The sequence below is a fragment of the Pseudophryne corroboree genome, chromosome 3, assembly GCF_028390025.1.
Source record: "Pseudophryne corroboree isolate aPseCor3 chromosome 3, aPseCor3.hap2, whole genome shotgun sequence".
NCBI lineage: Eukaryota > Metazoa > Chordata > Amphibia > Anura > Myobatrachidae > Pseudophryne > Pseudophryne corroboree.
Window position 1 is genome coordinate 214,790,684 of NC_086446.1, and position 25,548 is coordinate 214,816,231.

The 25,548-nt window shown below is 40.2% G+C and overlaps 1 pseudogene; it reads right to left on the minus strand.

The window, feature by feature from the left end:
- Positions 1–24,728: 24,728 nt before the first annotated feature.
- Positions 24,729–24,847, minus strand: LOC134894666 (5S ribosomal RNA; annotated as a pseudogene).
- Positions 24,848–25,548: the final 701 nt, after the last annotated feature.

Genomic DNA, 25,548 nt, shown 5'->3' on the forward strand with positions numbered 1-25,548 from the left:
TGCCACATATCTAGTGGCTTTTAAAGGCATACTAGTCACCTGACACAGCCGATAAATTACTAAGGAGCAGCTGACACAGGTTTAGAACAATTAAGATTACACAGGGGTGCATGAAAAGGCCTGTGACCATGGTTAATAAGAGTTAACCAAAGATTAACCCCAAAATATACAAACAAATATAGAAAACCACAGCACTCGCCACCCCAGAAGCGGGGTGCAATGTCTGCACTCACCACTCATAGGGTGGGGTGCATGCAGCCCATGGCCACCTACCCAAATACATACAAAATAGAGAATTCAGCACTCACCATAGCAAGCTCACTTGTCCTCACAACATCAATAAATAAATGATGGGGGTTTAGTTGGTGGATTGGCCAATGCACGGAAGCCTGCATACCCATGCAGGTCCTACACTATCACAAAGCCTAAAGAATTAAAACCTGGCAACTGTATCACATATAATATAACTGCAAATATGCCCACTTGGTTTAATGTATGCCTGCCACATATCTAGTGGCTTTTAAAGGCATACTAGTCACCTGACACAGCCGATAAATTACTAAGGAGCAGCTGACACAGGTTTAGAACAATTAAGATTACACAGGGGTGCATGAAAAGGCCTGTGACCATGGTTAATAAGAGTTAACCAAAGATTAACCCCAAAATATACAAACAAATATAGAAAACCACAGCACTCGCCACCCCAGAAGCGGGGTGCAATGTCTGCACTCACCACTCATAGGGTGGGGTGCATGCAGCCCATGGCCACCTACCCAAATACATACAAAATAGAGAATTCAGCACTCACCATAGCAAGCTCACTTGTCCTCACAATATCAATAAATAAATGATGGGGGTTTAGTTGGTGGATTGGCCAATGCACGGAAGCCTGCATACCCATGCAGGTCCTACACTATCACAAAGCCTAAAGAATTAAAACCTGGCAACTGTATCACATATAATATAACTGCAAATATGCCCACTTGGTTTAATGTATGCCTGCCACATATCTAGTGGCTTTTAAAGGCATACTAGTCACCTGACACAGCCGATAAATTACTAAGGAGCAGCTGACACAGGTTTAGAACAATTAAGATTACACAGGGGTGCATGAAAAGGCCTGTGACCATGGTTAATAAGAGTTAACCAAAGATTAACCCCAAAATATACAAACAAATATAGAAAACCACAGCACTCGCCACCCCAGAAGCGGGGTGCAATGTCTGCACTCACCACTCATAGGGTGGGGTGCATGCAGCCCATGGCCACCTACCCAAATACATACAAAATAGAGAATTCAGCACTCACCATAGCAAGCTCACTTGTCCTCACAACATCAATAAATAAATGATGGGGGTTTAGTTGGTGGATTGGCCAATGCACGGAAGCCTGCATACCCATGCAGGTCCTACACTATCACAAAGCCTAAAGAATTAAAACCTGGCAACTGTATCACATATAATATAACTGCAAATATGCCCACTTGGTTTAATGTATGCCTGCCACATATCTAGTGGCTTTTAAAGGCATACTAGTCACCTGACACAGCCGATAAATTACTAAGGAGCAGCTGACACAGGTTTAGAACAATTAAGATTACACAGGGGTGCATGAAAAGGCCTGTGACCATGGTTAATAAGAGTTAACCAAAGATTAACCCCAAAATATACAAACAAATATAGAAAACCACAGCACTCGCCACCCCAGAAGCGGGGTGCAATGTCTGCACTCACCACTCATAGGGTGGGGTGCATGCAGCCCATGGCCACCTACCCAAATACATACAAAATAGAGAATTCAGCACTCACCATAGCAAGCTCACTTGTCCTCACAACATCAATAAATAAATGATGGGGGTTTAGTTGGTGGATTGGCCAATGCACGGAAGCCTGCATACCCATGCAGGTCCTACACTATCACAAAGCCTAAAGAATTAAAACCTGGCAACTGTATCACATATAATATAACTGCAAATATGCCCACTTGGTTTAATGTATGCCTGCCACATATCTAGTGGCTTTTAAAGGCATACTAGTCACCTGACACAGCCGATAAATTACTAAGGAGCAGCTGACACAGGTTTAGAACAATTAAGATTACACAGGGGTGCATGAAAAGGCCTGTGACCATGGTTAATAAGAGTTAACCAAAGATTAACCCCAAAATATACAAACAAATATAGAAAACCACAGCACTCGCCACCCCAGAAGCGGGGTGCAATGTCTGCACTCACCACTCATAGGGTGGGGTGCATGCAGCCCATGGCCACCTACCCAAATACATACAAAATAGAGAATTCAGCACTCACCATAGCAAGCTCACTTGTCCTCACAACATCAATAAATAAATGATGGGGGTTTAGTTGGTGGATTGGCCAATGCACGGAAGCCTGCATACCCATGCAGGTCCTACACTATCACAAAGCCTAAAGAATTAAAACCTGGCAACTGTATCACATATAATATAACTGCAAATATGCCCACTTGGTTTAATGTATGCCTGCCACATATCTAGTGGCTTTTAAAGGCATACTAGTCACCTGACACAGCCGATAAATTACTAAGGAGCAGCTGACACAGGTTTAGAACAATTAAGATTACACAGGGGTGCATGAAAAGGCCTGTGACCATGGTTAATAAGAGTTAACCAAAGATTAACCCCAAAATATACAAACAAATATAGAAAACCACAGCACTCGCCACCCCAGAAGCGGGGTGCAATGTCTGCACTCACCACTCATAGGGTGGGGTGCATGCAGCCCATGGCCACCTACCCAAATACATACAAAATAGAGAATTCAGCACTCACCATAGCAAGCTCACTTGTCCTCACAACATCAATAAATAAATGATGGGGGTTTAGTTGGTGGATTGGCCAATGCACGGAAGCCTGCATACCCATGCAGGTCCTACACTATCACAAAGCCTAAAGAATTAAAACCTGGCAACTGTATCACATATAATATAACTGCAAATATGCCCACTTGGTTTAATGTATGCCTGCCACATATCTAGTGGCTTTTAAAGGCATACTAGTCACCTGACACAGCCGATAAATTACTAAGGAGCAGCTGACACAGGTTTAGAACAATTAAGATTACACAGGGGTGCATGAAAAGGCCTGTGACCATGGTTAATAAGAGTTAACCAAAGATTAACCCCAAAATATACAAACAAATATAGAAAACCACAGCACTCGCCACCCCAGAAGCGGGGTGCAATGTCTGCACTCACCACTCATAGGGTGGGGTGCATGCAGCCCATGGCCACCTACCCAAATACATACAAAATAGAGAATTCAGCACTCACCATAGCAAGCTCACTTGTCCTCACAACATCAATAAATAAATGATGGGGGTTTAGTTGGTGGATTGGCCAATGCACGGAAGCCTGCATACCCATGCAGGTCCTACACTATCACAAAGCCTAAAGAATTAAAACCTGGCAACTGTATCACATATAATATAACTGCAAATATGCCCACTTGGTTTAATGTATGCCTGCCACATATCTAGTGGCTTTTAAAGGCATACTAGTCACCTGACACAGCCGATAAATTACTAAGGAGCAGCTGACACAGGTTTAGAACAATTAAGATTACACAGGGGTGCATGAAAAGGCCTGTGACCATGGTTAATAAGAGTTAACCAAAGATTAACCCCAAAATATACAAACAAATATAGAAAACCACAGCACTCGCCACCCCAGAAGGGGTAGGTGGCCATGGGCTGCATGCACCCCACCCTATGAGTGGTGAGTGCAGACATTGCACCCCGCTTCTGTATATTTTGGGGTTAATCTTTGGTTAACTCTTATTAACCATGGTCACAGGCCTTTTCATGCACCCCTGTTCTAAACCTGTGTCAGCTGCTCCTTAGTAATTTATCGGCTGTGTCAGGTGACTAGTATGCCTTTAAAAGCCACTAGATATGTGGCAGGCATACATTAAACCAAGTGGGCATATTTGCAGTTATATTATATGTGATACAGTTGCCAGGTTTTAATTCTTTAGGCTTTGTGATAGTGTAGGACCTGCATGGGTATGCAGGCTTCCGTGCATTGGCCAATCCACCAACTAAACCCCCATCATTTATTTATTGATGTTGTGAGGACAAGTGAGCTTGCTATGGTGAGTGCTGAATTCTCTATTTTGTATGTATTTGGGTAGGTGGCCATGGGCTGCATGCACCCCACCCTATGAGTGGTGAGTGCAGACATTGCACCCCGCTTCTGGGGTGGCGAGTGCTGTGGTTTTCTATATTTGTTTGTATATTATTTTGGGGTTAATCTTTGGTTAACTCTTATTAACCATGGTCACAGGCCTTTTCATGCACCCCTGTGTAATCTTAATTGTTCTAAACCTGTGTCAGCTGCTCCTTAGTAATTTATCGGCTGTGTCAGGTGACTAGTATGCCTTTAAAAGCCACTAGATATGTGGCAGGCATACATTAAACCAAGTGGGCATATTTGCAGTTATATTATATGTGATACAGTTGCCAGGTTTTAATTCTTTAGGCTTTGTGATAGTGTAGGACCTGCATGGGTATGCAGGCTTCCGTGCATTGGCCAATCCACCAACTAAACCCCCATCATTTATTTATTGATGTTGTGAGGACAAGTGAGCTTGCTATGGTGAGTGCTGAATTCTCTATTTTGTATGTATTTGGGTAGGTGGCCATGGGCTGCATGCACCCCACCCTATGAGTGGTGAGTGCAGACATTGCACCCCGCTTCTGGGGTGGCGAGTGCTGTGGTTTTCTATATTTGTTTGTATATTTTGGGGTTAATCTTTGGTTAACTCTTATTAACCATGGTCACAGGCCTTTTCATGCACCCCTGTGTAATCTTAATTGTTCTAAACCTGTGTCAGCTGCTCCTTAGTAATTTATCGGCTGTGTCAGGTGACTAGTATGCCTTTAAAAGCCACTAGATATGTGGCAGGCATACATTAAACCAAGTGGGCATATTTGCAGTTATATTATATGTGATACAGTTGCCAGGTTTTAATTCTTTAGGCTTTGTGATAGTGTAGGACCTGCATGGGTATGCAGGCATCCGTGCATTGGCCAATCCACCAACTAAACCCCCATCATTTATTTATTGATGTTGTGAGGACAAGTGAGCTTGCTATGGTGAGTGCTGAATTCTCTATTTTGTATGTATTTGGGTAGGTGGCCATGGGCTGCATGCACCCCACCCTATGAGTGGTGAGTGCAGACATTGCACCCCGCTTCTGGGGTGGCGAGTGCTGTGGTTTTCTATATTTGTTTGTATATTTTGGGGTTAATCTTTGGTTAACTCTTATTAACCATGGTCACAGGCCTTTTCATGCACCCCTGTGTAATCTTAATTGTTCTAAACCTGTGTCAGCTGCTCCTTAGTAATTTATCGGCTGTGTCAGGTGACTAGTATGCCTTTAAAAGCCACTAGATATGTGGCAGGCATACATTAAACCAAGTGGGCATATTTGCAGTTATATTATATGTGATACAGTTGCCAGGTTTTAATTCTTTAGGCTTTGTGATAGTGTAGGACCTGCATGGGTATGCAGGCTTCCGTGCATTGGCCAATCCACCAACTAAACCCCCATCATTTATTTATTGATGTTGTGAGGACAAGTGAGCTTGCTATGGTGAGTGCTGAATTCTCTATTTTGTATGTATTTGGGTAGGTGGCCATGGGCTGCATGCACCCCACCCTATGAGTGGTGAGTGCAGACATTGCACCCCGCTTCTGGGGTGGCGAGTGCTGTGGTTTTCTATATTTGTTTGTATATTTTGGGGTTAATCTTTGGTTAACTCTTATTAACCATGGTCACAGGCCTTTTCATGCACCCCTGTGTAATCTTAATTGTTCTAAACCTGTGTCAGCTGCTCCTTAGTAATTTATCGGCTGTGTCAGGTGACTAGTATGCCTTTAAAAGCCACTAGATATGTGGCAGGCATACATTAAACCAAGTGGGCATATTTGCAGTTATATTATATGTGATACAGTTGCCAGGTTTTAATTCTTTAGGCTTTGTGATAGTGTAGGACCTGCATGGGTATGCAGGCTTCCGTGCATTGGCCAATCCACCAACTAAACCCCCATCATTTATTTATTGATGTTGTGAGGACAAGTGAGCTTGCTATGGTGAGTGCTGAATTCTCTATTTTGTATATATATATATATATATATATATATATACTAGCTGAGCCAAGTATTCAGTAGTTTCCTGAGTGCACCTACAGACTATAAGTGCACATGCTTGGCCCAGCTTTTTATTAAAAAAACAAAAAACATGAAAGAAAAGAAGAATAGAAAGATTACATAATGTACATGGATGTACTGCTTTATATATATATATATATATATATATATATATATATATAATTTTATTCCCCTTGCTGGCCTGCCCCCCTCTTCCCCCCCCCCCCCCCCTTTCCCCTGCAGCATGCAGTGTGAGGTGACCTACTGCCTCAGTGACACTGACACTGGATGTGTCGTTTGGTCCGACGGCAGCTTCAAGTCCTCCTGAGTGGCGCGTGAAGGCGGGGGCAGGGAACCCGCACAGTGCACTGAGAGCGCGGGCGGGGAGGGAGGGCTTGTCACATCGCGAGGCATAGCACAACGTCAGTCAGTTTCCCCCCCTTGGCCGGACATATACTGTTTAGCGTCCACAGCGGGCACAGGCGCAGCGGGGTGGGAGGAGCAGTGCAGCAATGAGAAGTCCAGGTCTCAGCGGCATCTGTAGCCGGCGTGGCATGTGGGGGGTGCCGGACATTAGGGGGTGCCTGTGCGCACCAGGCACCCCCCGTGCGCACGCCTATGGTGCTTCCTGTACCCAGTTCGAGTGTATTCTTGCCCCCTGCCTTAGTTATGGTCCAGCACTTGTTTTCTGTCCCTTGCCTCAGTTGTTCTACTGGCACCCAGCTCCAGTGTAATTGTAGTCTGCTCCAAGATATCCTACATACTGCTACAGCCACAGGTTACACTAGTAGCTTACATACTGTATGTTCTTTGTATCAGTCCTACGCATTCTGCAGCAACAGTCTTTTGCTATTACTAGTGGTCTGCATGAGAAATAGAGTTATTCGGCCATTCAGCTTCATTCACACTCCAACACATACAGTTACTTCAGGGGGGCCCAACCCACATCAGCAAACCTCCATTGTCATGAAAATATAATTTAGAATCACAGTAATACTTTGATACTGCTGTCGGTAATGGGCTACTGAGTAAGCAACAGCTGTATGCAGATGTGCATTGCAATTCCACTCAGTGTGGAGAATTAAATGCCTGGGAGGCTTCACTGAAGCCAGAAAGGCTGTTGCTTGGTCACCATATCTGGCACTGGGGAATGAACCACTAACTTCCATTTATAGATAGAGTAAATGGTACAGTCACAAGCAGCAGTAAGCTTGGCTAACTGGTAATTGCTAAACCAAAAAAGGAGGACAAAACCCCTTTAAGGAGTGCTAAAGGGTTTTTTTCTCATTCTTATGTGGAGTCCTAAGATTGGTATGCAACTTAGAAGCATCTATATTTATGGTTGAATAGGCATTAATGGGTCAAGATGGTGTTTGCATGTAGGTCAATTGTTCTGAGGGCATGTCGTGAGTATGTAGTAGGAATTGCAAACTATGGGCCTGATTTGCAGATGGTCGCAGGAGTCCTGCAGCATGCAGATTTCTTATTATCTGTAATCTGTGGCTGTGCAGTCTGTTCTGCGCATGCACTGAATAGGCCTTGCATTGTCACCCGCACAGTGGTCCTCTTCCCCTGCGGTGATGAGGGGTTGGGTAGGGCTGAGGGGGAAGCCAAGTGTTACTGGTTTCTCAGAGGGGAAAGCCAAGGGTCTGTGTGTAGACTTCCTGGCCTTGCAGACCTCTCTTTCATTGGTCAGCTGCATAAACCAATGGTCACTATGGTGGATCCCAGCTTGCAACATCAGTCATAGTGCTGGGATCGCAGCTACATGTAGGAGGCATCTCTTCTACTGTGACATCACCTGCATCTTCCTCCTTCAAATTGGACGGTAAATCAAAGCCATTTACCAGCAGCTTTGAACCTCTGTCCATCTGTGAAGCAGGCCCTTTGTTGATTTGAGTATATGCAGAGACCCATCTGATTTTAGACATATTTCTTGCATTAGATAAAAGGGCTGGTGCGACTATGCACTGTTGGAGATGATGGCTATTTCCACAGGTAGATGTTTAGGGGTCATTGAATCCTATAGATGCATACAGTTGAAAAATCCTCATTTATTGTAGATCCAAGCTCACAAATCGGCTGATTTGCATCAGCTCCTTTGTTAGTGAACCTGCTTACATACACTTACACAGCAAGATCTGTGTAAACTGATTAAAATATTTACAATTATTTGTCACTCTTACAAAACAAAAGCAATCATTTATCAGGCGTAGAAATTAACTTTCAATGTTTTCTGGTCATTCAGCTAAAGCAAAATCACTTACAGTAAGTGCTACCACAAATGTTTACATTAATGGCAGTTACAAGATATGTGTGTACTGTATGCTACTGGAAAAACTGTCCTGATAACTAATCTAAAACATTAGCTAGTAACTAGCAACAGACAGCAATCTTCAAATGAAATACTGTATAGAGTGGAGCCAATGTACAGTGGATATCATTCTGCCCTATTGTTTTTGCTCCTAGAGTGCTTTAGGCCACTGCCTGAGGTTTGACATTTTACACAATTGCTTAGGAGGAATTCATGTTTTCATCTTGCAATGATATTCTTGCTTTAAAGACAGAATTCTTCATGTTGCACATACACAATAATGTGCCGCCTCAAGACCAATTTACTCATGCATTACAAGCATGTACCTCAATGTTGGTGACATTATGTTATTTTATATGGCTATATTACACAGTAGTAAGAGAATAAGCAATTTAAAGCCTTACTGAATTCCCCAATGATTCTATGAACTCACTCCAGCCTTGGGCAAATGATGGAATACAAAAACAATTTTCCACAATTTTCTACAGACACAGCTCAAGTTAAATCTACATTTTGATGTCACGGTACACTAACATGATTCATGGATAGAATCACATTAATAACATATATCAGCCTTTCAGAAATGTAGTAACATGGTTTTCCAAGCTTTTAAAGTAGATTATCTATACTGAGAAACAAGTACTGTATAATGATACCTTTGCAAATGTATGCCCACTTACCTTTCTAAATACATTCTCTACATCATTTGGGCCTTAGTAAAATAAAAATTGGTTTGTATTACAGTATACTTGCTAAATAAGATTATTTTAATTATAAAATGCCATGCCTTTGTTAATCCACATTATTATTCATGTTTTCTTTAGCGCTAGGCTTTGACTTATCACACAACAATTCATAAAACTACATTTTACCTATTTTATTAACATCAATATTAGCCTACAAATGTGCTATTGAGAGAGAACAATCCCAGTTGGAGTGGATTTTGTTTACTGTCCTGACTGTGGCACAACAGTTGTGTTTTGGCAAGCAGGCAAATGAGGTTGGCTGCAAGTTACCTCTTTAGAAGTTCTTGGCATGCCTTCTAGAAATTTGGTATGCATTAAGGCAGAGATTCCCAAATGCAGTACTCAAGGCACCCTAATGGTCCAGACACATCCAGATTTAGACCTTGTGGGGTCCTAGACAAGATACTGGTTTGTGGCCCCCCTCTGTCAAACAATCCATTGCACTAAATTTTCAATCTTGATTCATGCCCCTAACATTATTTGTAATTTTTCCTCCTTATAGTAATGCCCCTTACACATTACACACCACACCGTAATGCCCCTTCCACAGTATGCCACACACCGTAATGTCCCTTACACATTATGCCACACACCGTAATGGGCCTTACACATTATGCCACACACCGTAATGTCCCTTACACATTATGCCACACACCGTAATGGGCCTTACACATTATGCCACACACCGTAATTGCCCTTACACATTATGCTACATACTGTAATGCCCCTTACAAAATATGCTCCATGCAGTAATGCCCCTTATAATATTTTTTCCCACAGTAATGCCTCTCATACCTACCATGCTTTCTATCTGGGTGCTCTTGGTTGAAGTTGCACTGTTTCCTTGTACTGCTAATTGTCAGGGTTTTTGTGCCCATGCTCTTCTCTTCCTGGCAAGTGGTCCTGGCACTTCCATATACTACTAAATATATATATGAGTCTTACACAGAGTGAGACACTGGAATATGTTCCTGGCACTTCTGTATACTACCAAATATATACATGAGTCTGAGACAGACTGACATATCGGAATTAGTATAAGATCCCAGCGCACGGGATCCCAGTAGTCGAAAACTGATGATGGATTACCGCTGATGAAAAGACCAACAGGGGAGAGCAAAGGGTTTTCTCCCCTCTCCTCACCTCTCTAACCCTAACCCTCTCTTCCCGCAGCCTAACTCTAACCTCCTCCTTAGTGCCTAACCCTAACACCACCATGGAGGTGCCTAGTCCTAAGCCTTGTCCTCGCTGTCTAAACCTAAACCTCCCTCCCTGCAGCCTAACTCTAACCCCCTTCACCGGGGGTGTCTAACACTTACCCTCCCTCCCCGCTTCCTAACCCTAACCTGACCCCCCTCAGCCTAACTCTAACCCCCCTGCCTGACACCTAAACGTAACCCCCTCTCCCATCACTAAACCTAACATCATGGGTATACTTATGGTTGGGATCCCAGCTGTCGGGATTCCGGCATAGGTCTCCTGGTCCATTCTGAGTTCGGACGTCAGGATTCTGAAGGGTGTCAGGATCCCATTGTTGGTATTTTCACTGCCGGGATCCCGACAGTTGGCACCTTGACTGCATCCTGAGGCTCCACAGTGCTGACCTGACTCCATCTCCTTGAAACCCTGGTGGTAGGGATCTGGGAGATGTAGTTTTAGCAATGACACTTATGCTTCCAAGTAGACAAGAGATGGCAGCTGAGAGGTTTGGTGTTCCCCAGTTACCCCCAGCATAGTCCTTGGCAGAGACAAATGCAATATTTATAATATATTTCAGTTAATCCAAGTAAATGCTTTACTTTATTATATATATATATATATATATATATATATATACCATAAGTGGTGTGGAATTCTTCCTTCTAACATCTCTTAGCTTTCAAGCCTACTCTAGTTTGTCGATCCTAATTTGCCACTATCAGAGGTACGTTCTGCGAACTATTATGATACCATCCAACTCTTCATTTTTTCTCTATTTCAATTTCTCATTCATTCATTCTACATTTTAAATTATACCATTTATGATTACCATCTTTAATGTTCATTACCCTCAATTGTTCCATGTCTTGTGCATCTGCTGGACTCTTTAATGTGGTCATGTTCTTAATGTAATTTCAAATCTAACGCTTGTATAAATTGTTATGTATTGATTAAGTTGTCCTATTATTTTAGATGTACCCCTGATGAAGTCTTGGTATAAGACGAAACACGTTGGGTTATCATTCTGTTATATCTGATGTAACTCCCAAATGTTTTGATAAGAAAGAAGAAGATTAGAGATCTACCTATATTTCTCTCTGTCTTCAATGAAGTGATCAATGTGGGAGATTCGTACTATGCCATTATTGACATGTTTAACCTTGCTAATATTTTGTTTTAATAAATTTTATGAAGAAACATTTTGACCACTATGTTTTAAACTTGTTGATGTTTAACTATAGAACCATAAAAAGGTTTTTTCTAATTTCAGGGGTTAACACACCCCAGGAGCGCCAATTCCTCTATTTTTATTCCATTTCATTTTCTAGTTCCTCCTAACAGGGAACTTAGTGGAATTAGGCAGCCATTCTATAGAACCTTTCACTATCAGTCTCATCTTTCTATATATCTAATAGCGCAGGAGGGGTGTATCCATCTAACATATATATATATATATATATATATATCTATATCAAGTCTTGATATACAGGAGAGGAGGCATTCACACATAGACTGGGATTCTCTCTTTGGATATCACATTGGTATCACTGTATATTTGGTAGAGGACTATCCATATTTAAATTGGTTAATACCTACTGGATGTGTATTGCACTAAATTGACCACCTAAGCCACATATTGGCTCATAAAAGTATTCTGCGAAGGACGGCCCATGTCTGGACGGGTTTGGCCATCCAGATTTATGTTGAATTGAGTTCTCAATAGTAAAATCCATAAAAACTGTACCTTCTCTAGAAGTTACTGCCTACTGATATCTAATCCTCAATAAAGGGACCTCTATCAATTTGGGAGTTTGGCAAAATGATAATTTTGATCTTAATATGGTTTGATATGACTATCTATTTCTGGACCATATGGGATCTTATTTTCACTACATCTACAATATGTACTCCTGAAGAAGTCCTAAGCAGATGAAGCGCGTTGGGTTTTATGAATGTCTTACAATTGAGTATTGTTTTTTACTTGTGCATTGTATAAAAGGACATTGTCTTTATACATGTCATACATTCATAGTTATTGAAAAAAAGATTAGAATTAATGTGTTCTATGAGAACTACTGGTTTGCTGGTTAGGATATAATTATACATTTTCTAGTGTGCACCCTCAGAAAACTGTATCGATAGTATCCATTCAATCCTCCACTAGCAGGGGGTGCAGCCCATTCACAGCGCAAGATAAGGGTATTTTGTTTATATACTGTATATATATATATATATATATATATATATATATTTATATTAAAGCTTAAAATAATTTGCTGCGCTGTGTAAGAAACTGTTGATATATATATATATATATATATATATATGTATATATTTATTATACACATATATAAATATGTTTATCTCTCCTTCCTCCTCCACACACCCCACAATCTGTCATTCCCCAATGACTCCATGCTGGATTCCCAGCTTCCCCACCCTATCTTGAAGCCAGGTATCCTCTCACCAATCCACTCTTACCCTGGGGAATAACTCACCTGTATTGAACTCCCCAGTTTCCAGACCCTCACACCACCCAGCAGGTACTATGCGGCCCTCACACCCCACCAGAAGAGGCTGGCTCCACACTCACACCACACAGTCACTGTGTGAGAGGCTCCTGTTACTGTGAGACTGCAGTCACATTGCCAACAGCTTGCTGCCCTATTTGGACAAGATGGCTCACATCCCTGCTGGGCACTAATTGTTGTATCCTTGGGGCCCCTCTTATCCTTGAGGCCTGGTACAGGTGTCTTCTTTGACCCTTTTCACTGGCCCTGCCTGTGATCATGCCCCCTTGTCACAAGTGACTTTAATGCCTGGGCTGTTACAGAGCCCCTTCCCTGTGTGTGTACATGTGTATGTGTATAAAATATTGATTTTTTTGGGGGTTCCAACAAGGAGGAAATTACTGGATTCATACACCAATTCTGTAGATAATAAAGCTATAGTTTATTACTTGCATGTTTTTCCCCAAAAATTTTTGTTTAAAAAGTGGTTCTAGAAATTTGGTGGAACTCATTTCCCCTGCTACCTACCCTCCTCACATTAGGTGGAGCTACTCTGAGAGTCCAGAGACACACCTAGAGTTGATTGGGTGGAGTTACTCTGAGAGTCCAGAGAAACACCTAGGGTTGATGGAGCCCAGAACAAATACAAATAATTGTGCCCCTTGATATTGGGGGCAAAGATGCAGGTCGATCACTGTAAGTATTATATGCAGGCATTTAGAAATTAGTCAAATCTGTTATTCAGTTTTCATGAGGGAAGTCTACATGAATCTCATAATAGTTTTTTACATCCCAAAAGGTACCACACTTTGAATATCAAATCAGAATACACATGCAAAAATGTGTACACTATATAATAGTATCATAGATTCCTAGTAAATAGTTACAGTATATATATTTGTACACGTTGAAAGGAACCCTAATTATATTCCTATATATATTATCGCCTGTACAGCGCTATTTGTGTTATCTTCATGTTATACTGTACAGTGTAAATATATATATATATATATATATATTTATATAAATGTATAAATATATAATGAAAACTATCTAAATACAGAGACTGAATTTATTATTGTTCTTTTAGAAAGAAAGGAATGGGAAGGATCACATGCGCTCCTTCTATGCTGCTAACCTCTGGTGCAGGCACCATGTCAAGGTAGAGAGTAGGAGTGAGGGAAGTGGCAGAAGTGATAGCAGTGGATGTTTGTGATACCAGACGTAGTGGAAAACATGCACAAATTGATAATGTTAATGGTTATGGTGGGACATTATTATTTAACTCCCTTAAATAGTACAGAGTCTTAATTACACAGTGCTACTTCTGAGGAAGTCGCTGATGCCAACAGTAGGCGGGGAAACATGTTAAGAGTGAGACTTCTGATCATTACACTGCACCAGCCACAGAAGACCTCCGTCTAAAGGACACAGTGATGTACATGGACCCAGAGATGACTGCATTGTAAGGAAAGCACCAGTAGTAAAGAGCCATATAAAATTAAAGGAGGATCCGAGGGTGGTGTGAACATTAACATATAATACTACTGTGTGTCTGGCCAGACATAAAAATGTACATTGCGGTAATTAGCCTGCCATCCAATTTCAGCAGACTGAAAGGCTGCGTCATGGGGATTGCTACAGTGTCACATTACAAACCACAGAAGCAACATTGTTACATTATTGTGAAGCTGAAAAATCTATATTGTTACTTCAGGTTGTTACAAGCATAGGCATTTTTATCATGGGTGCAATGTGTGCGGTGCAAACAGGCCTCTGGGTCCAGGCAGAGCCCACATTGTACACGATGCACCCATATTTTAGTATGCACCTCTCAGGATTCCAGCATCAGCCTCTGCAGCCGCTTCCGTCATGCAAATATTCCCTACCAAAAATGGCCGTCACGCATGAGCAGTACGAATTTTGTCTCTGGAACATGGCGGGCACCATGTTTCTGGAGACCAGCACATGCACAATGCCAAAGCCTACTTTGCCGTGGAGAGGAGGGGGCCCAACTTGAGTCTACACACTGGCCTCCTCCTCTCTTAAGATGCCCCTGGTTACAAGTAACATACTGTATAACTGTTTTAAAATAACAGACATTGGAGCGGATGAGCTTGCTATATATGCTGCTAAACTAAAATATCTCTTTTGGATGATTATTTCTGTACAATTATATGTTTTGATGTATTTAGACTCTCTGACATTGTGACTGGATGATTTCTTTGGATACTTTTTTAAGATAAATAATTGGTTTAAAAACCCATAGTCAGAGGTAGCCAACCCTGGTCCTCGAGTGCTACCAACAGTTCACGTTTTCCAGGTCTCCTCAAATGTGGATCTTTTAAAATGTGTCAGTTAGTAATGACTGCACCTGTGCACCTGCTAGGTGAGCTGGAAAATGTGAACTGTTGGTAGTTCTCGAAGACCAGGGTTGGCTACCCCTGCCTATAGCAGTCATAACAGCAGTGAGAAATTTCCTTGCCTTTTCAACCCAAAATTGAGATCATAGCAGAGTTCATTGCGGCATACCCATATATATATATATTATAAACTTATTTCATAATAGATTTTATTGTCAATACCGGCCGGTGTGTGTAGTGTATTTTATTCATAATAAATGTATTTTTGATAAAATGATCTGTTCCTATGAGCTGTTTTTCATATCTATCTGATAGCGGTAGACGTTTGTGATGGTGAACATAGTGGAAAATATGCACAAATTGATAATGTTAATGGTGATGGGACATTATTATTTAACTCCATTAAATAGTTGTTGAGTAAGTCCAGTACAGAGTCTTAACTACACAGTGCGTCAATTGCTGTATTTATTATATTCCGGATAGTATTAGTGGATGAATAAAGGTGTTGTCCTGCCTCAATTTTACATAAACTGTATCTGTGCTGAAATTATTACATGGAGGTGATCTAGCAGTGCACAAGTCTCGGTTTAACAATTGTTCCTCTTCTCTCACTATAGAAGATGCACCCAGACTTTGTGAAGCCGCATGTTCAACGTTGGACAAATTAAAACAGAGAATAATTACTAACTAATGAAGCACACAATATTTTGGCTAATGGGAGTAATGATTCCAACTCATTATAATACATATTACAGAAAAACAACTTGTGTAAGTGTATGCATATTTTTAGACATAATTTGGAACACAAAAACCTGTGTTCACCAAGTACACCTAAAATAATTAATGTCCACAATAAGTTTAGTCACTCTCAGATTCTTTGTTGTAATGTTTTTAATAAATAGGTAGGTTAAGGCTATGAAAAGTAAGATACTGATTCTATATTTTCTGAAAATATTGTTAAACTATTTATGGCACATAAGCAGTAACATTACTTAAAACATGAACACACATTATTGACATAGCATATAAAAATATTCAGACACACATTTTTTTCTTAAATAAATAAATCTGGCTAAACAATTGCTATTGATTAAAACTAAACAACACAAAACGTGTCTAAGAAGTTTAAGTTGCATTCATTTAACCTTAAGGGGTGTTGGTCCATGTGAGTATGTAAGGATAGGTATTGAAGTGATAGTTACAATATTTCAATGCATGCCAACACATTTATTTTACTTTTTCTAAAACATCTAACTACAGTAAAGCAAGGATGTAACCGCAGTTACTTCCTCCTAAGTGCACTGCCTGAAGATGGTGGACTTCTGAGTGTTGATGGGCCAGAAACTTCATTCTGGGCATCACAGCTGGATAAAGGTTAGGATTGTTATATGGAAGGACCTGTTAAACAAGATGACACCTGTTATTAATCTTAACATGTACAGGTATGAGACCTGTGAATGTAACATTACAGTGAATGCTTATGTGACACACACAAACAACCTCCTCTTCAGCTCTACGTCTTGCGGTGATTTATTAGAATGGGTTGGATATGCTATACCAGCTGACAGGATGCCAGATGTCAGGATCCCAACAGTGGAATGCCGCCAGCAGTAATACAGGCAGCGTGTGCAGCTAATCCCCTTGTGGGCTCGCTGCGCTTCAGGCCAAATGGCGAGCTTTGCTTGCCACGGGTTCTATTCTTCCTCAGGTGGTGGCGTGGACCCACCACCTGAGTGGGAATACCGGAGGTAGGAGGGGGGGGGGGGCGGTTAGTGTTCTGAGCACCATTATTTTACTGGGCGAGAGATCCTGAACACCGGGATTTCGAGAGCCAGTATATTAAATACATTCCATCAGAACATAGTATTAGTGTTTTTTTTTCTTTTATCTTCCAATAATATTAGGTAAAAGAACAGTACATTTCTTATGTGTTTAAAATCAAAATGTTAATTTTTTGTATGTACTTAATGCCCATCACCTGTCCTTCATACAGCCTTGTGCTTTTCTCCCATTTACTGTTTCACCTTTCATTTAATGGTGGAGAACCTTTTCCTACAGTGGGCCAACAAACACTTAAATGGCCCCACTGTATTACCAATCTTACTACATTACTGCTAAAGTCGAGTTGGTGTATTAAACGCCTTATTACCCAAAATCAAGGAAAAACAGGGATCTATAATTGTGGCAAGTGCATAATTTTCTTCATAAGAAAATCTTATGTTGCATCCACATTTTGTTTTCCCACCCTGACTATCATCTCCTGTCTCTTGTTAACCCTCCTGAGCCTCCTCCCCACCTTATGCTTCCCTCTCCTCCTCAATACTCTCCTCTGACTCTAGATATTAAAACAAAACAAATGAATAAGACATGCATTAAAAAAAATCACTCTAACACTGTTAAACAGAAAAAAAAATCAAACACTATTACTACACAAAAGTACACAAATACACAGTGGCACAACTAAAAAAAATTTATAAACAAGATAATAAAAAATTAATAGACCATAAAATATACAAAATAACAATGAAAAAGACAAGAAAAACTTAGAGTTCAACTCAAAAAATAGCAAAATTAACCCATAAAATGCCACAAACTCTAAATAACTATTGCCACATCCACTCTGCAGCCACTTTATTACACACTATTAATGAATTTTTGCATTTTATAGGGGCTCTATAGACGATATCAGAATAACATGCAGTATGTTAAATCCAATAGAAAGCAGCAGAAAGTTATTGGCAGTTTTTGGTTACTTTCCATCGTTTTTGGTCAGATTCCATAGAGATTAGCATGTCCGCTACCGTGGAAACTGGCCACTGATTGGCTGTGAGTGCCCTGTCAATCAATACCAACTTGGCTATTGAGCGACAGTCAAGGTACTCACAGAAAATCAGTGGCCTGACCCACAGAACCAGCTGCTGACAGGCTTGTAGCTCTGCAAATGATGGAAACCATGCAGATCTAGCTCCTTTAGATCCAGCCTGGATTGGGTGATTATTATTTTTTTTATTATTTATAATTCTCTGGGATGCCTATACATGGAGAAAAGGAACGATCATCACAAGGATAAATAAGTATGGAGTCCACCCTCATGAAGTGGATTCTAGTTGGACAATGAGCGATACCAGGGAGAAGGTGGGTATAAGTGAGCATGTGTATTAAAGTTATACTGTCAATGGTGTGTGTTTACAGATGTAGCCACACTCATCCATGCACATGTGTCATGCTGAGGCATGGGTGTGACACCAATCTGCATCTAAGTACACCACCCATGTATTCCTCTGGGTGCGTGTACTTGTCGTGCCTGGATTGCCACAAATACGCCAAGCTGAAGGATGGATGACAGTGACTCCATCTATACTTTCTTAATTTTAATATTTTTTTATGATACAATCTGTAAGAGTCCTCAATGCCCCACATGTTGGTACTTGTGGTTCTCTAGGTATTGGTATGCAGAGGAGACTTGTTGGAACCTGTAGTCATTCTGAAAAAAGACAATATTTTTCTATCTTTAACTGATTGCTATGAACTCTGCACCCATGTTGCCAAGGGGTTCCAGGATAGGCCCAGTCTCCAAGCTACCCTGGGGTATCCCCAGGAGGGGGATCCCTTTATTGGGTACTGTTCTCATTTTATGAGACATCCCATGTTTGGGTTGACTAGTTGAGGTGGCTGAATGCTTGGCCAGGGGACCCTATCAGTTGTGTCTCCTGGCTGCTGCTTGTCCCCGCTACCCCCCACAAATGCCCAGTGCTAATTTTTTTATTAAGTGGGGAACACCTTGCGTTTTTATTAATGAACTCTTTTTTTTTTACTAAAAACACAAAAGTCTCACTGATTCATGCAGGCTTCACACAAAAAATGCTGCTTTTTTTGCAACTAAGTTCGCACCTCAAATAATGGAATCTTGAGTTCCATGTCTGGAAAAACATCCCTAGTGGTTACGTCAAAGGGTCTGCAATGCAGCTAATGCAGTGTTACAGTAGATGTTCCCAGAAGTGTGGACAGTTAAAAAAAATGTAAACTTAATAATGTTGCTGAAAATGTATTCTTACTAGAAATATATTTTTTTTTTCAGTGCTAATAGATAAAAATCATCAAAAACAATGTAAAAATTCTCATACCTCTTGTGTAACGTGGATTTAAAAATGTCTAAGAAATTAAATATTTCTGGTTTAAATACTGTACATTAAGAAACTGGTCTGACCCCTCGATAACAACAAAAATGGCGATACTTCTAGTGATACCCCCCCCTCAAAAAAAAAAAAAGATGCTGGTCGTGTTCCTTATAAACTTTTAGATTGCATCATGGCAAGTACAGTAGTGTATAATGTTAATACTACTGTATTTTGCTGATGCTAATTAACAACTGTGTTGATGACCAGTTCCATTTTTCTTCTTACATTGTTTTCTGCAATTAACACTAAACCACCAAGGCAAAATTGAGCATCCACAAGTGTCCAATCTCAGGTACCAAATGGAGAGATAGCCGCTGAGTATTTTGCAAACAAACAAGTGTGGAATAAGAAAACAAACCAAAAAACAACAACAGTATGAAATACTGTAACTTAATGGCAACTAACTAATAGTCTTATCCCAATATGTAATCCATGCTGCGAGTCAACAGCATGGGAATAAAACAGCCTACATACAGTACTACTGTTTGTCTAAAAATCTGGCCTTATATAATTTTGTTCCATTTTATAAATATACTAGTTTGTGTGCTATTTGATCAAAATCTTTCCTGTTTTGTCCCAAATCACAGTTGTCCTTATGCTAGGTTTCTAAAAGTAAATATATCCATTTGGTGACTTGGACGTCACTGGAAACTCATAATTTGCAAAAATCAGACTATAATTACCTCCCTGGGTCTTAAGTAAGTGGAAAACCCTGTTTCCTGGTAACAAAACCAGTTTCTCCTAATGACAAAATCAATTAAAATATTTGTTGCATTTGAAAAAACACGCCTAAAGTCTTAAGCGCAAAATTACATTTCATGAAATGATTATACAAAACTTTTAATTTGAGTTTTAAAACAAAAATAAGTACATCCTGATAAAGTTATTTCTTATTCTACAAATATAAACTTGTAATGGAATTTTTTTTCTAAACCACATCCTTCAGGTTAGACTGTTAGACTGACAATTAAAGCATTTCATGGAATTAATGGAGTATATTAAGGAGATGATGACATTCCCTTGGTTCTAGTATGTTTAAATTACTAAAGCATTACCTTAATGTTTTAGAAATAGAAATCATCATCATTATGGTGCAGATGGCACACCACTGAAATGGGGGCATACTGTGACAGCTCATGAAAGTATTGCTGCACAAAAATTGTCAACAAATATCAATTCCATAGTTACAAGGCAAAGTGATCAATTATCAGGTACAAAAAAAACATTTTTACTCCAAAGACCATTTATTTTGTATTCCCCCAACACCCATTGAAATCAAATTGTCCCTTCCCTCTTTATTAAATTAAATTAACAAATAAATAATTTACAAACAACTTTACGTATATTTAATTTACTTACAAAAATATATCTGTATTGGGAAATGAAAAAGAACAAGAAAGGACAAAGACATGTACACTTCTATGTTTTGTATTTTTGATCATTCTTATTAAAAAGGAGTTTTACAGTATAGCCATTTAGGCTAATCCTCTCCATGCATTAGCCTGATGGTATGCTCAACGGGTATGTGTCGTTGGGTCGACACACATTGGGTCGACATGCATTGGGTTGACCACTAAAGGTCAACATGCACTAGGTAGACAGGGTGTCTAGGTCGACAGGTCAAAAGGTCGACATGAGTTTTTTACTGTTTTTGGTGTCGTTTTCTTTGTACAGTGATGGGGAACCCAAATTAGTGCACCGCGTCCCCTCGCATGGCTCGCTTCACTCGCCATGCATCGCCACAGATTACCGTTCCCATCTGTAGTCCACGTGGATTGTAATGTATGAAAAAGGTCAAAAAATGAAAAAAATCGTGAAAAACTCATGTCGACCTTGCACATATCAACCTAATGGACCTGTCGATCTAGTGCTTGTTGACCTTTAGTGGTCGACCCAATGTATGTCAACCTAATGCATGTCAACCTAATGACCGCAACCCTGCTCACCAAACCCCAAGCCTCCAACCCCCACCCCAGTGCCAATGTTACCAATGTACTAAACTCATGTTTTATATAGTCTGGCAGACAGTGGAACCCAGCTGGGTCCTATGTAATTAACTCCATTCATGAGCATGAAAAATATAATTTCTCATAGCAACTAATGTGCTTATACTGTGGAAGATGCATGACATGACCCTAAGTACTGTAGTATATACTTCATGGTATTTTTGCTTCTAACACCCTTTGATTCTATATACTGTAATACAATACTCTATAAGGCTCTGAACTTTATTGTTGACACAAAATATTGTTCTGGCCATTAAGGTTATCACCAGAAAAAGCTCTGTATTTTACCTTTGGCACCATAATTAGATCTGTATTGGAACTGGTTGTAGCTTTTACACATTCATGGCACTAAGTATGGCTCTAGACACTAGTCTTGAGGCCATATGTAGCTCTGCATATTAGTATTTAGTACATATGGCTCTAGTGCACACTATACTCTGCACCAAGCTTTAAACTGCACATTGCAATTGGTAATAGACAATGGTATGTCCATTGGTAATGGACAGTCTGCATATTAAAGTTACAGTAACAATACTGTCGGTAGAACATTCTCTGGAGGCCGCCTTGATATCAGTCTACTGAAATAAAGTGAACTAAAACAAGGCAGGCTGTGTGAAGCAATAATGAAAACAGGATAATTAAGCTTTAACATTATAAGCAAATAGACACCTGTTCAAAAAACCTTTAATTATATACTACACTCATACCTCATTTTCCACAATCTATTCCACTCATTAAGATTCCTCTTTGAAAACAGCAGATACACTTACACAAGGTAAACAGCTCTTGGTTTACCTCTACAGTCAATGAATCTGTTGAAAATTAAGTGAGCGTGTATAATTACATAGGGCACCATGTAACAGTGAGTCTTAATACCAGTGGCATATTTAGTTTGTATTGAAGTGATGCTAATGAATATGCTGTTGGTATTTAACATTACGTACCTCTCTAGTGAGCTTCAAAGAGGTCCAATAATGACCCCCTCCTCAGAGGTGTCCTCCACTCTGTTGCTGGCAGTCTATCGCTGCTGGCAGCGTGATTCAGTGTCAAGCGCATGCGCAATGGACAGTCTGCTCATGCGCTTGACACATTAATCTGGCAGGGATTAGGCAGTGCCTGGAATTCTTCACTGAAGCCAGAAAGGCCGCACTGGGTACCATTGCCGCAATGGGGACCATGATGCTCTTATCATTTATAGACAAACCGCATTAAACTACATATGTAGCCATGCTCAGTCAGCAAAATGGCCACATGAGTCATGATGGCGAATTGGTACTACAGGCTGTGACTAGGCAATGTAATGCTTATGGATGGTGGGTAGGAATATGCGCACATCGGTATGTACACGTATCATGCCAAATGAGTCACACCACGGTTAGTTGCAGCCACAACCAGCATGGCACAATCTGTACTTTAAGCTTACAGCTGTTCATTAAATACTTAAAGGAGGACATAAACCCTGTAGCTAGTGCTAAATGGGTTATGTCTTGTTGTTAAATGGGGCATATAGTTTATAGGTGTTAGAAGCAGCTACTGTATAAGAAAATCTCTTTTTGACTACTATAATAAAAGCACCTAATATTTAATGGAGTTAATGGAACTTTTAATGCTAACATTACAATAATACAGTATTTAATTTGCTTTTCTGATAATTATTCCAGGAGGGTGAAAGCCATGAATAATATTGACAGACTACATTTAGTTGACCTTGATTTATTGGATTTAAAAAAAATTGGATCTTTTTTTCAATTTTTTTTTACAAGGAATTCAAATAATAGTTACAAGTAAAAAACAATTTAATTACGCTTCATAGTTAAAAAATGCTTTTACGTGGTCAGGTTACTCTGAAAGGTTAAATAGGCAGCAACCTAATATACATTTTTATTTTAACAAACTTACATTACCTGAACAAGCTTGAAGTGCACATAATTAGACAGTAGGAGTGATTCAAACTTCTGGTCTTTTGTGTATTTAATGATATTTTTATAGCATCTTTTGCTTTGCCATTGTTCTACTGTCATATCAACAGTGTTCAATGGGGGTCATTCTGACCCGATCGTACGCTGCAGTTTATCGCCGGCACCGCAGAGCACCGGCGCATGCCAGATGGCCGAAGGCTGTCGGCCTGCTACGATCTCCTCTGCCTGATTGACAGGCAGAGGCGGTCGCTGGACGGGGGGGCGGAATGGCAGCATTTTCCCACCGTTTCGTGGGTGTGTCAGGACCGAATGAGGAGCGGGCCACAGTGGCTGCATGACATCACACGCAGCCTCTGCAGGCCGGGGAGCGATGAGAAGCTCCTTGCCAGCACGCTAAAGCTGCACTGGTTGGGAGCTACTCTTGAAGTGCAAAGGCATTTCCGCTGTGCGATGCCTTTGCACTTATGTGGAGGGAAGGCGGCACTGACATGCTGGGCGGGATAGCCCTGTGCTGGGCGTCCCCCACATGTCAGTGTGAATGATCATAGCTGTGCTAAATTTATCACAGCTACGATCATCTCAGAATGACCCCCAATATGCTAACATAGTAATTTAATCAAAAGGTACCAGCGTAGTTGATTGTACTAAGCACTAGAGAGCTCCAAGTTTGACTTAACCCAGCCAAATAAGCAGCCTCAAATTTGCTTGCAGGAATATTAGGGTTGATTAAATTACAGTTTGTTTTAAATTATTACTATTATTATTATTATTATTATTATTATTATTATTAAATTTAGATAATTTAAAACAATGGCACCCAAAAGGAATTTGAACTTGTTAGATACTGTATATAGATACTGTATATAAACTAAAGAAGAAAGAAAAGACTCTTTGTGGGCGCACTCTTTGAAAATCAGAAAAAGACTGGAACATGTGTCAATTAATACATAATATTTTATTGATAAATTATTTAAAAATTGGAATTTGATGTATCCTAAACAAACAAATGAATAAATAAACAAACAGTTTGCAAGCAGTTTAAAAGAAAAATTACCCTCAAAAATAATTTACTACTCGTATGGATCAAATATATGGATCAGGACCCGCAATGGTTAGGGGTTAGATACAAGGTGATTCTAGATGAGAATTTATTGGTTGATTTAGGGGATCCACATGATATGCCAAGAGACATGAATGTTGGGGGCTTATTTGCTGACAAAGGAGAGCTAGAGGAGATGGAAAAAATCTAGAAAAGTGATGGTAAGTTTGTGAATCTGCTGTCAGTGTTAGGCACTTGATACAGATCCCTACTAAACTGGCTCTTCCTAGGTGGTCTCCCATCCAAGTACTGACCCAGCCCAACACTGCTTAGCTTCCAAGAACGGACGGAGTCGGGCGTTTACAGTGTGGTGTGATAGTAGGACAAATAATGCTGTCCCTACTCCGGGATCACTGATGAGAGTTCACATAAAATTAGATATGAAGAAAATTAGAGTTAGAAAAGGGTAGAAAATAGATAGCTGGATCTGCTTTTAGCGTTAGGCAATGGTAAGTATGAGGGGCATATCCAATTCCCTGTAAATCAATAGATCGGTGGTGAGAGTCCGGAAATCAAGTCAGAAATATAGATAGTAGTTACTCCAATGTGATAGATTGTTCTTAAATAGGATTGTATGAAGAAGATTTCACCAAAGCAATTAGTCTATATGGCTGTGAATCATAGAATTGAAATTTAGCTCAAATGGTATCGAAATCGTTATACCCATTATCATAGAAAGAAATGATAAAGATAACTGTTTTATATATGCAATAGAGAATGCAGCTGAAATGGTATACAGGGCAACAATTGTAATAGTTGTAACCGTATCTTGTGGAAGACTGATAGCTGTAACAATGTATATAAATAATATACTGTAATAATAACCTGTATATAGCATCAGGTAATTTGATGGAAACTTTGCACAAGCACTCAGAGAACATGTTATTTCTTCTTCCTCTACTAAGGGGCACAGGGTGGGCTATAGGTATAGCATGGAGAGGAAGTCTGGACAGCAAACAGTTCATTTTAATTACCCAGAAGCCCCTGGCCAGCTATTTTCGATTTTGGTATGGTCAAGGAAGGAT